Below are 13,804 nucleotides of genomic sequence, written 5' to 3'. Positions count from 1 at the left end.
TCCCAAACATAGCCCCATACCAGCTACTATGAAGAAAATTAACTCTGTCCCAGCCAAAACCAGCACAACCTTGATTGTGGTGTATTCTCACTAGAGATCTTTCATGCTTGTTGTCCCATTATTTCCCATTATTACAGTCTTGATGCAACCCCTGCTTTATTCAGATGTAAATTTCTTCAGATAACATGTTTTTCCAACTACTAACAGGTCTTCTGATTGCAATGTAATAATTTTCAGCGTTCCTCTGTTTCTGCCTGTTTTTCTTATTTTTCGGTAGCCTGCTGCCCCTGTGCAGTGCAGTGCCCCTGTGCGTAGTAGTGTCTGCAGAAATGCTGAAATGTGCAGCTCCCAGATAAGCGGATTTTGATGCCAGCAGTTTGGATGGCTGCCAAGTTAATTAACGCCTATGGTACACTGAGATTACAGGTTGCTTTCATGTTCCTCCATGCTCTTCCATCGCTCTTTGAATGTCCTCCAAACCAGGATTCCCCGCAGAGGAGAATGGTAATTTGCTTCTCCCTGTGACAGTTGTATACTCAAGTGATAGTTGTCATTATTCCTTGGCAGCTGACTTTCTTCTTGCTTAGCATAGCATTTCCTTCTAAGGAAGACAAATACACAACACCGTCTTGTTCATTTCTTATGAAGAAATGTTTTCCATGTTAATTTGTATTGGCTTGTGTGTTTGTGGAACTGAGTCAAATGAGCTTGTTGCCCTAAAAAGGATTAGACCAATTCGGGGAGAATAAGTCCATGAATATCTGTCGAACTTGTTGGTCCGGCTGCATACTTGGCTGTGGAAGCCACTGAAACTTTAACAGGCAAAGGTTGGGAGGTCAATGCCATATGCATGTACACTCCATAATCACCCTGATTTTCTGTTCTTGCTTGAAGCATAGGATGTTGGCCAGACGGAGGCAGATTGTGGGCCTAATTAGCCTCTGGTCTGTCCCAGTATGATGGCTCTTTTGTTGTTAAGCATCATTCCTACTTGGGAGAGGATAGTAAGCTATTGGGACAAGTGGGGTGGAGAAGTACTAGCTAAATGAGTTTTCCAAAAGAAGTGGCATCTTTGAAGTTTTCTGATTGCCTCTGTGGTGTGAATTGCTCTCTATTAGCATTCAATGTTATTCTCCCAACTCAGTATCTATATTCTCCATTGAGAGACAGGTCTGCCTAGGTAGGACTTCATGAGATTCAGGACACTGTCACATTACAGACACCATTTGTTGTATTAGTTTTGCTAAACAGGGATATGTCTCCTAGGGTCAAATGTGCTGTCTACAAGCAGGCGGTTTACCCAACCCTTTATGCCGCATCTGTACCATGGAGCCCTGTTCTCACTCGGTCCCTTAAGCCCTGTGACAATTAATGGTCTCTAATCCACTGGCTGTTTGAGGAAGGATTATTATATTTGCCACGTTCCTTATAATCTTTCTTAAGCATGCTCTGATGGCCGCTTCTGCAGACAGGATATTGAGCTGGAGGAGTTTTTATGCGACATACTGTCATCTGAGCTTTTCTCACGACCTATTCTCTCAGCCTTTATCCTATTTATACAAATTCTCTTTTGTATCACATTTTCACATTCCTGACAGTTTATGCCTGACACCAAAGAGAGTTAACAATTTATTTCAGAGACCTCAATTACAAGCCTAAATTAAAAGGGTGCAAGAAGAGTGCAGATATGCTGTGAAATGCAGAGAAGCAGCAGTTAGTTTGAGGCATTTCTCCTCTCGCTGGCTTCAGCTTCTGCTGCCTGCACCTGGGAGATGTTGTGAAGGAACAATTTCCTGCCACTCGCTGTAAGGACTTGAGGGGGGATACACACTGCTGGCAAACCAATTCTGCAAGTTATGTTTCAGGTCAAGTCTCTGACACCGAGTCTTACATTTTGAAAATTTAATCATAGAATCGTAGAATCATAGAATCGTTTAGGTTGGAAAAGACTTTTAAGAATACCTCATGGCCTTAGAGACTTTTTTTTGTAGGTTGGGAAAGCAACTGCATGTCAAGAGAAAAGATAAGGGGTAATAGAATTGTCAGCTCCTGATGAGAAGTTACTCTTAATGGAAAGTCATTTATTGCCCATGTCCCAGTGCATATCATTTTAGATATCCAACAGAAGAAGGCAGAAGAAGCGGCTTCTGAAAAAGGCAGTCACTCTAGAAACAATTTTTTGCATAGGAGCAGATATTTAGTAGATTTTCAGGCAATGCTGCTGTTTGCTTTTTAAAGCAATGATTTGAATAATGAAAAACATAGGACAGAAAAAGTAGGGAAGCGAGGAAGAAGCCTCAGAAATGGTAGCTCTGAGACCTTTGCAAACCAGATGGTAATGCAGACCTTAAGTAATGTATTTCTTGCTCCATTGAAATCAAATGGTGACATCTGAGCTTAGAAGAGCTGAGAACCTGCCCTTCTCAGAAGCAGATTTGGATAATGGCACAACATTCCCTCCCATTATGTAGGCAGCGGCATCCTTTAGATAAATTTCCAATACAAATCTGAGCTCTTTCATTTCTCACCTGTGTTATGGCGGTATTAGTAACTGTATTGTGCTTAGCTTTCACGTTCATCACAGAAAACAGAGATACACAGGCACTGGTATTGCTGTAATGTGCCCTCAGATGCCTGTATAGCAGATACTTTCATCTGAAATACGTCCCTTGGCTTCCGTTGTAGACCTCTGACCTGCTAATGTGTCTAGTTTAGGATGAGGTGAGCCAGGCCCCAAGCATGCCTTTCTCTCTTCGTTCATTGTAAAGAGAGTCTGGATGTATACATCACTACCTCAGAGGGAGGTAGTTTAGATAATTGGCAATTAGTTGTGATTTTTCCCATGTAAAGGTTCCTAACATGATTTTTCCATCTTTTGCCGTGTGCGCTGGGTATTGTGAATAGTGGAACAGCTATTACAGACCTCCCTAAGGAATGGTTTTGTGATAATGTGATTACTATCCTTGTGCTGACATGTGACTACTTAAGTCAGCATCTATTGTATTAACAAAACGTTTCGTGGCATTGTGGTGGCTCGTACTATTAATGCAATTATTTCATCATATTACAGAAGTGAAACCTATGGCTGTAGACCACAGCTTAGTTAGCCTGTCAGGACTTAGACACCCAAGTTACGATGGGTTTACAGTGGCTGATCTGTGGTAATCGCACATGTGAAGCCCTGCAGGTTGGGTTAGCCCTGTGGCTCAGAGCTAAGTCAGCGTGTTTTCCTCCGTGGCTGCCTGGCAGTTATTGCAGCTGAGCTGGTGGATGGCAACTTTAAACCCTACATTAACATCGAAGTCCCTGCAATGGCTCGTGAACAAATCAGAGCTGTGAGATCCATGGATTAGCTAATAAGCTGATCTTGTTACTAGCTTCCCCTCTAAGCACCTGTTTTGTTCTGCTTCTCTCATATCTCTGTGGTCACCTATTTCTCCTTCAGCTTTGACAAAATTGTTGGCTAAGTATTTACAGAAGGGTTTTTTGAAAGTTTTTTTGTCGCACTTACTGTCGAGCGTGTCCTCAGTGTTGTCATCGATCAGTCTTATGCTTCCTCTGTCCTTGCTGCAGCCTCAAGTACTACTGCTTCTTTAGTTTTAAAGCTGACATTTCATCTGGTACCTCTGGAGGGAAAAATAGAGGCCACAGGCCATGCCTCGTGTCCAACCACTTGACAGCAGTGAAAAAAAAACACAGCAGTGTATCAAGACAATGTGTCTCATTCACTAGACAAACTTCAGAGTGCGAGACAGAAAGTGATATTGATGATGCCGAAATAACAGACTTCTGAAGCCATGCAGCATGTTTTTGTGGAAGACAAATGCACAGCACTCAGAGGTGTTAAGTTGAACTGCGTGCCTTAAGGCAATAAAACATTGCTGTTATGTTGCAGTGTGTTGCTGGTACAAATTGATGTGGGACCGTGTTTAAAACACTGCTGCTGTTCTGCGCTCTACAGTAATTTTTATCTTGTATTGACTGCTGTGTAATTGTGTAGAGACGTTCGCAAGGCCCGTCTACCATTCTGATCAGCATGGTATTTATTGTGGGAATGCCATAAGAGCATTTTAATACCATCCATTGAATCTGAGACTTCTGTCCTATAGGTTACTAAATGTCATGGCAGCAGGAGGTGTTGATGCAGGCAGGAACTCTCCAGCTGGAGCCAGGACAGACAGATCATGGGGTACTGATCTGCATCACCCTAGTAAACTCTGGGTCTCATCAGAAAATAGCTATCTTTGCTTAATTCTTCCTGCTAGAGAGGAGGATATACACAGTCACTAGGTCATTTAGGTACTGACTACCTTATTTTGAATCTGACATGATATGATGTGAATTTTTCTCAGATACTGTCATAGTCCTTTTTCTGGAAGATCCAGCTTTGGAGCAGGAAGTTTCAGGGGGAAAAAAAACAAAAACAAAAACATTTTTCAGTTAAAAACAACAATTTTCCAGAACATGGCAAATGTATGAAAGCATGGATCTTGTTTAACTCGCTATGGACTAAAACCTGAGACAACAAAGAGTACACACCCCAGATTTCTTATTTTTAAACAGACAAATATTTTAAGGCAGTTGTTTGGGATTTTGGAGGCTGACTAAGGATTTTTTGTATGCTTACCAGAAGAAAATAAACACACCTTTTGAGTGTCTCTGAAGGAAGAATGATCTAAACTTGCTGGGCTGGGAGGGTTTGTCAAATTGTTCAGGTGTATCTACTTGACCTTGTTAAGCCCTTGCAGCTCCTGGTTTAGAGAATGCCTAAAGCTTCCCAAGGCTTGCTGTGCATTGCTGCGCTTAGCTGGAATTTATCAGCAAGTGTAGGAGCTAGCAAAAAAGCAGTATTTTATTTTCAGTAACCTCGGGGACAGTTTTAGAGATATTGAAGTAGTGGATCATTCAGTCAGTACCTACTATATTCTTAGTAGATCTTGATTCAGACTGGAGGAATGTGTGAAGCAGAAGATGACAAGAAAGAATAATAAGACTACAAAGTCTGCCCGCAGGATGTGACAAGGATCACTATAACTGCTACTGGGTTTCTTTAAAAATATCTAGTCACTGGTGATGGACAGTTGGTCAACTCTTTTGCTATTACCTCAAGCTATGTTTGATTTGGGCCTTTTTCATGCCATAGTAACATTTATTTTGTTGTGTTTAGTTATTCCATGAGATTCCTGGCAGGGTGGAAAAGTGTTAATGACGTGGTACTGTCGGTTGTTCCAGCAAAGTCAACTTGTGGTTTTGGAAGCAGAAGACAGAGATGGGATAGATGTTATTTTCCCCTGTCAGATTTTATGACTCCTGATTCTTATATTGTCAATGAATCCTACTTACACTTCTGAGGAAGATATCAGAATTGAATGCTAAAAAGGTTTAACTGTACTTATTTGTATGTAATTTGACATTAGTAATAAAAGTAATACTGTTACATTACTGGGAGGTTAAAACGCCTTAACAATATAATTAGCCAAAATGTGCGATAAGGAATACTAGTTCTATTCTTCATTGCCATTAAAGTTCATTAATTATTTTATTTATGACTGCAAACAAGCTCAATAAAAGACAGGATTAAGAGAATGGAGAAAAAGAAGGATAACAGATCTAGTTCACTGGTTCAATGCTGAAAGCCCCTTTCCTCTGGTTATAGAATTAATGCTGAAGGTGAACACATCTGAATTTTTGGCTTCAGACCTGGATTGTTTTTCATTAGTTGAACTCCAGCTGACTTAGTACTGAAAACAGTATAACTTGAATCAACTCCAATTTGAACAGTTAATTAGTTTTACCTCTACAGGGAAAAAAGATTAAGTGAGAAAGTTGCCTTGAAAAAAATTTTCTCCTACTCTGAAGTCCCTTCTTCATGCATCTTGTTATTTGTAAACTTCCACCTTTTTGCATATCCCAGGCTTTTTTAAATCCTGCAATGATTGTAGAAAATTACATGGCTGAATGACGTAAATTATTTTTGTCCTTTGATATAATATGCACAGGATGTGTGGATGTTGCTATAGTTAAGGACTGATCCAAGAATACGAGGTTGAAGGCTTCCTTGCCGTGCCTCAGATGTTTTAAGTACTGTTATGAACTACAGGAATGAAACCTGTGGAGCACATTAACATGTAGCAGCTGATGGGATCTAAATGAATGTGGTGAAAAAAAGCAAAAAGCTACTCCCTATTTTGAAAATAGAGTCACAAGATAGAAAAGCTCTATGACATGTATTTGAGTGGACTGCCAGACAAATTTCTGGTTTTGTAATCACTATTTATATGTTGTGTTTGCCTATTTAAGAAGGCAAAGTTGCTGTTCTGGAGTTGCCTGTGTTCCACCGTTTTTCTGTTAATCTTTGCTTAGGGATGCTTAGAGAAGTCTCATTCTTGTGGTAGTTTCTGTGCAGAGGTACGCAGCTGCTTCAAGCAATGAATATACAAAATCTGGCTGGACTTTCTGGTTCCTTCGTGTAAGCACCTTTAGCGAGCTCAGGTGTGTAATGGTTTGTAGAGAAATGGGAAAGTTCACATCAAAACGCCAGGTCTTCATGCATGCCTGCGCTTCCCTGGGAGCAATAGTGGACTCCCCTAGATGCCACTCAAGTTTTGCTGAAGAATCCCTACCAAATATCTTCTTGTTTTGTTCCCAGTTCCTTCAAACTTTTCCCTCAGGAACAGAAGAAAAAAGCAGACTTGGAGTTACAAGTTGCCACAATTTAACTAACAATTGCTAGTTAAAAATATCTTAAAAGTAGATTTGAAAGATTTCTTTTTGCGAACCTTTTCTAACAGGTGGTAAAAATGCTGTAGTTAATTAGGAAAAATATATTTCAAATTTGGAACATTAAAACCAATAGGAAAAAATTCTGTAGGAACTATTGATATTTATAAACTTTATGATCAGAAGGGACAGTTACCTTTATGCGCTCCCAACTCCTGCATGATGCTTTAGAATTTCTTAGGAATAATTTCTATGCAGAAGTTAACATAAGCCAAAACCAAAACTTGGGGTTGAAATAGTCTGCAGATTTTTCAGCTTCCATCTTTGGATGTCCATGGGATCTTGCTGTGCTGTTTGTGAAAATGAAGCTCAACTTTGTGATGATGTCATAATTTAGTGGGTTTTCCTGCTTTGTTTTTTTTTCCTTCCTCCTTTCCTCCTTCATTTCGGGGCAAGAATCACCCCTGGAAAATGTGTGTGCATTTTAGTTGTTACCTCTTTGTGTGCAAATACTTACAGAAAATGATCATGGCACCTTTGAACCTTCTGTTTGGTTGATCTGTTGTACTAAATTCAAGTTTTGAGAGCTTGCATTTGTCTGGCTTTTTGCTTTCTGCACCGTCTCCACTTCTAACATTCCTTTTAAACACAGAAGTGGGCTTGCTTTTCAGTAGAGGTCTCATCATTGATTTGGGCTGTGGTATGATTTAAAGTGTAGCTCCTTTTTGCCATAAAGACCACCAGCAGTGGTGGTTGCTGGGCTATTCAGAAGACTACCTATCATGCTACCTTGTGTTGCTCCTTATTCCTTGCTCTCTCCTACCTGTCTGCTTATTTCTACAGATGTCTTGTCTAAGCTGGATCGGAAGGGAGAGGGGCCATCACTTGCTCAGAATTTGTTCTGTGCTCAGCAGTTAACTCTATGGGAGTTAATTAAAACTCCCGTAACATTGCAAATGTCATCATAATCAAATAACATGGTCAAATGACATTTTCACCCTATTTACACAGCAAATATTGTATAGCTCCTTGTTGGCACGATATTAGTGTTGAAGTTCTAGTTAGGATATCCCATCTCCAAAATATTACATTATTTTTTCTCCTTCATTCCATAAGTATATTATTTACCCCACTTTTCGCCAGCTGCATGTCCTCACCCCAAACTTCAGACTTTCTTTAAACAGCAACTGTCTGTTCCAAAATCTCTTTCTATTCCAAGATGCATTAAAGTCAGTGCTGGCCTTGTTCGTGTAAAGCAAATCCTACACCCCAAATTTTAGCATCAATCCCCTACAGCCCCTTGCAACCCAGCTTTACATTCATGAGCCACACACACCTTCCTGTTGCTCCGTCCAGTCCTTTGACTTTTGTGTATGCATTGTTTCTCCGATGCATCAAGCACTAGCTGGAGAATTTGGGTTTCACCATAAGGAAATACAGCTGTTCTGTGATCCAAGAATTTTTGAGGGGCATCTTGCAGCCACAGCACTTTTCTGCCCCAGTCCTCCCCTGGAGATCTGTCCCATTCAATCATAAATATTTTTAATAAAAATCTGCCACCAACCAACTGTATAGTTACCAACTGCAAAAATAGGATTCCTGTGGAAAAAATGAGCATGTGACAGCCGCAAAGAAGTGTTACTTCTTCCTTTAAAGAAACAAACCAAACCAAACCAAACCTCAGAACTTTCACTGAAAGCACCTTGTCATGACAACGTGCCAACAGCAGGTTTCTACAACTTGTCAAAATAGATAATTTGGTATCATCTGCTGTAAACAGAATAGAAAAGTTTAGTTTAAAATTTTTATGGCTACGCATTTTATACAAACTTAAACCACACACGAAACTACGTGCTAATCACAGCTCTGTACTGGACTATGAACCTCATGGTCCCATGCCTCAAAAAAGTGGATACCCCCATGCAGAACACAGATGTGGGGGCAAATTCCTAAGGGGAATGGAGTCAGACTGCCAGTGCAATCCATTTTTTTAATATAAAGGCATCCTTTTGTGAGTGTCAGTCCACTAAATTAATTTGTAATTAAAACATATTTTTTTCTTTTTATCAGGCTTTGAAATTTCAAAAGACGACGAGGCAGAAATGCCTTAAATACTCTATAAAGTTTAAGATGCTGCAAGGTAAATTAATTGCTAGTGCGTCCGATTTTTGAGTGAAATTTGAAATGGCGGTTGCTACATGCTGAACATGGCATTTCTTAATGAGACAAATGACTCAATTATCTCGGTATTAACTGAAGCGCTGTGCAGAGAAGCTGTAGGGGGGAATTCATAGGCTGGAAATCACTTTGCAAAACGTGAATGGGATTGCAGCCTTGCCCGTTGCGGTACGCGGAGCAGTGTGCCGTGGCGGCAGTGCACGGCGCTTTGGTATGAAGCAGAGCAGCTGATGGGCAGGGTGCAGCGTGTATTTTGTTTCACCGACAGTGTCAGCCACATTTCTGCAGCTCAGGCATGTTCTTGTTCTTCCTCTTTTTCTTCTTTCTTTAAAGCTCTTTTTGTTCAGAATGGGGATAAAGTGACAGAGCTTGTTTCAAAAGGGATATCATGATAGTTCTTATTGATATAGTTTGTGACATTTGTAGCAGATTAGGCCAAAGTACACTATAATGAAATAATATTCCATGAGAGGCAAGTTTTGTAGGGAGAGGTAATATCTTTTATTAGATCAGCTGAAACAGCTGGAAAAAACAGGTTGTCTTTCAGGCATGCAGTGCCTTCGGCAGGTTTGACAAAGAGGCAGCAAAGTCAAAGCAAAGACCGGGGAATGAAATAACATTCCCTGTTACTTTCTAAAGCAATTTTTGCCTTGAGAAATATGAGTGATAAAATTGCCTAGTAAATGAATAGAAGATGCCTCCCCCCCCCTTTTTTTTAAAGTTGATTTACCTTTTCCATGAGAAATATTATTTGTTTCTCAAAAATTTCATATGGTCATAAATACTGTCTGAAAGCCAAAAATATCACTTGTAAATGCTCTCCCCACTGCATTTGTGTGTCTCCAGCTTTATCTTCTCTTGGCTGGGTTCCCAGTTCAGGGTATATTTGCTGTAATATGCCATGGTCTCACTCTCTCCTGGAGAGAGACAGCACTTGCATGGTGGCCGATGCAGCCAGGCTGGCAACTCTGACTGGGAAAAGAGATGGGCACGTCAGAAAGCTCCACTGTGACTTGCACAAAGTGCTGCATTTTATTTATATATACGTGCCCACACACAGCCTTAAACTTTCAGCATTTGGGTGTGTATTTTACATTTTAATCGTTTTTTTATCTTAAAATCTCAGTCTAAGCAACATTTTGATTGAAAATGTTTGACCATCTACTGAGAGTAAAATTCGGACGGTGCTTTATGCAAAGCATCACTGTGGTTTTAGTAATTTGAAGGGACTCTGTTCTGCATGTAGAAGCTGATAAACAGTGGGTGACTGCTTAGCTTTGTGACTTACCTGGAACCAGAGAATTGTAAGTAAGTTATGCTTCTCTGCTGGGGAGAGAGTCTGGAAGGTCGGTGGATCCAAACAGGCACATTGGTGTTTTTATGTGTGTTGGACAAGGAGGGACTCAGTGGAAGGTGGCATTTACTGAGGGCTGTTGACACATTTTTCAGTGTTGAAAGGGGATTTTGGGAAGAGGAGGAGTTTCAGAGATTATGGGCTATTTTGAGTTTTGAAATGGCTGCTGTGATGATTTTACTGTACTGTCGATGATAACTAGCACACCTACAGCCTCCGAGAAGCCTCCTCGTGTTATGTGAAATAAATCAGTGGGCAGTTGGTGCTCTTCATTGCGATAAGCAGTTTTAAGGACTAACTCTTCCCATAAATTTAACATATTCCCATATTCATTAAGCACACTGTAAGTGCCATTTCCTCAAGGAAAATGCGACAGACACCCACGCACGTTTTCAAAGACGAAGCTGTGATGCTTTGCTGTGTTTTGCCAAGTGGCTGGTGCCAGCTTGACAGCACAGGGCTTTCCCTCAAGGATTTCACTTATGCTGTGTTAGCTGAGTGTCTCTTGAGCTTAGCCATGACTGGTTTGAAAAAGGCAAAATTTATAATTAAAGGAAGACATTTTTATAATTTCTGTTATTTGATGTTTGCATTTTTAATGGGTTGAGGGGATTATGCTAATTGTGCCCCATTATTAATAAGCATGGCAAATGACATTTTCTCAGTGCAGTTTCCAAGTAAAGCAGCGTTTCATTAATCCAAAAGTTTGTTTAGAAATAATATTTCTTTAGAAGTCTCCTATACTTCTCAACACATATGTACCAGCATGTGCCATTTCTGCATGAAGAGGTTTTTATCACTTCTGTGCCATTTTGTATCGCTGAATTTGCGATGGTACATCAATCCATTGCTATATGCCAGGTTGTGACTTTTAACTTAAAGAATCAAAAGATGCATATCTAATGACAGCTTATAGTTATAAGAATTGGTGAAATCACTTTTTCAGAAAAGTACATGCCAAACCATTTTCTTACAATGATGTGAGGAACTGTGATCTAAATCAAATTAAACCACTGGTTCTTTGTTCTAGAAAATAGTTATCAATGTAGTAACATTTTCAAGCTTTTCTCTTCCATTCAAGGCTGGGAATACTTTTTCTGTTGACTTGAGTAGTTAACAGACTTTCTGTCATGTAAAAACATGTCTATTTAGTATTTCATTATATTCATAACATCATGATAGTTGAAAGATGGAGATGACAATCCAGTAGAAAATCCTGCAGCATATTTTTCAGGAGAGTCTAGGCAAGATCTAGTGCTAAGTCAGCAAATATATGTATTTTTAAGAAATTATTAATTAAGAGTAAACGAAAAATATCCAGACTCGTTTATATATAGTAGTTTATATTCAGGGAGTGGGCTGGCTTAAATTCTCAAGAATGATGTGTCTAATTCAGATGTAAGAAGAAATAACAGAATTGCTCACAGCAGGGTGAAATTAAACCAAACTTTTGATACATTTCCTGATACACTTGTGTGCATTACGTTTTATCACCTATCTAAAAAAAAAAGAGAAAAACGATATTTAATAGCTCATTTCATTTGCCAGTCATTCAAATGATTTCCTGCTAAGGTTTAGATATTGCCCTTTGAGAGACGTTATAAGAAATGGAGCCTCAGGTGTGATTAGATCTTTGGAAAAAATATGCGTTTCTTCCCAGTGGATCATCCCCAGCTGACTAGCAAAATTTATATAGAAAATAGGATCCAGCTGAACTCCAATCACTTTATCCTGTGTTATGCTTCAGTGCAACTAGTGCTAGGAGTGCTTTTAGAGAAGAACTTGTATGTGTTCTCTGAAAGACACAGGCAGCTGAAAACACAGGAGAAATGGTTTATTATATAAATGGAGTCCCTTAATACCCTATTTCTTCTTTTGTTTCTTATTGGAATCTTGTTACTGTTGTTTCTAGCATTTTAGTTTAGCTAAGTGGTTGGCTGGACAGGCGTTTTCCCCACAGGCTGTGCACCAGCGCTGTTCTCTCCCAGCACTGTCTGTAAGTATTCAGCGTATTTCAGCTTTCTGTCCGGCCCTCAGCACAGACCCTGAGAACAACTTAGCGCCTTCGGTATAGGTATTCACACAACTTAGCTGTGAGGAAGTAAAAGTTATGCTTGATGACCTTACTAACATCAGTTAAGCCTCGGTGATTAGCAACATCATTCACAGCTGCAGCTGGAGGGAAGAGCAATCTCACCACTACCTTATATTACAAGGCAGGGAGTGAGTGTGCATTAACATGGAAACTCCCATTCTCTTTTGCAAACTCTTTTTTCTTTAGCATTTTCCCTTCCCCTCCCATCTCTGCCCCAACTAAGAGAAGTCAGCATGTAACCTGCCCAGCGTGTACAAAGTCTATGGCAGGGAGAGCCTTGACTGCGTGTTTATCAGCTGTCAGGACAGTTGCCTCCTACCCTGCTGTGTCCCTCTCCTCAGACGTGGGTTTGCACTTTTATCCAAAGGTGGCAATCAATGGAAAAAGCACAGAATATTGATAATCATATTTTTCCTCCCATAGGCAGACCTGCTGATTATATCAATTAGTGAAATTTAGGGTGACTTTTAAGAAAGGAGTTGGCACAAAGAACGGGGACGTACTTAGCAGCGATGTGTCTATAGGCCAAAATCTTCTAGCGCTTCCCTCCTGTTCTGTTGCAATGGAGTAGGAGTGCTTTGTACAAGACTGGCCTGGTGTGTGTTTGTGCATCACGCACCTCAACAACAGTGCCCAAAGATAAAAGATAATCTTACCAGCCTTAAATCACCCCTTACGTTGCACAAGAAAAGGTTCATTAGATCTTGAAACCAAGTCTCATGGCATGTATTTGTTCCCTCCAAAATCTTTTGTCCTATCTACTTCTACCTGGGAGGGAGTAAAGCAGACGGAGCCAGGCTCTTGTCATTGGTGCCCAGTGACAGAACAAGAGGCAATGGGCACAAATTGAAATATAGGAAATTCTTTTTTAAATGTAAGAAGAAACTTTTCCACTGTGAGGGTGGTCAGGCACAGGAACAGGTTGCTCAGAGAGGTTGTGGAGGCTCCATCCTTGGAGGTATTCAAAACCCAACTGAACGTGACCGTGAGCAACCTGCTCTTGCTGACCCTGCTCAGAGCAGGGGGACTGGACTCGACAATCTCCAGAGATCCCTTCTACCCTCAAATATTCTGTGATTCTGCGAAGTTGTTATACAGTAATTTATTTGCATATTCGACTGTAATAATGAAGCTGTGTCTGTATTAGTAAGAGGATGAAATGATCCCATGCTTACAGTCTAAACTGAGACCAAATATGAATAGAGAAAAGCCCAAGAATGAGTTCCCACTGACTGGTGGTGGTTTTGTTATGATACAAAATTTTAGCCTTGGATGGGATTAATTCCATTATTTTTATGACTGCCATTTAACTATGTTTAATGAAAAGTGCTTGTAGCTTGTTCAAATGTATAAAATATATTACACTTGAAAACCTATTTATAGACCTGGCTAAAAGTACCAGTGCATGTATGCATGTGGGTATGTACTGATGTTTGATATATTTGGTGACAAACTGG

General features: G+C 40.1%; 1 protein-coding gene across 1 annotated transcript in view; it reads left to right on the top strand.

The window, feature by feature from the left end:
• The window catches only part of NOX4 (NADPH oxidase 4), a gene marked incomplete at its 5' end in the record, with an annotated part of 107,653 nt that overhangs the window by 47,572 nt on the left and 46,277 nt on the right, over positions 1 to 13,804 (top strand). The window lies entirely within an intron of this gene.

Source organism: Platalea leucorodia (genome assembly GCF_965183815.1).
Source record: "Platalea leucorodia genome assembly, chromosome: 2".
NCBI classification, from domain to species: domain Eukaryota; kingdom Metazoa; phylum Chordata; class Aves; order Pelecaniformes; family Threskiornithidae; genus Platalea; species Platalea leucorodia.
This window is presented reverse-complemented; position numbering and strand designations above follow the sequence as displayed.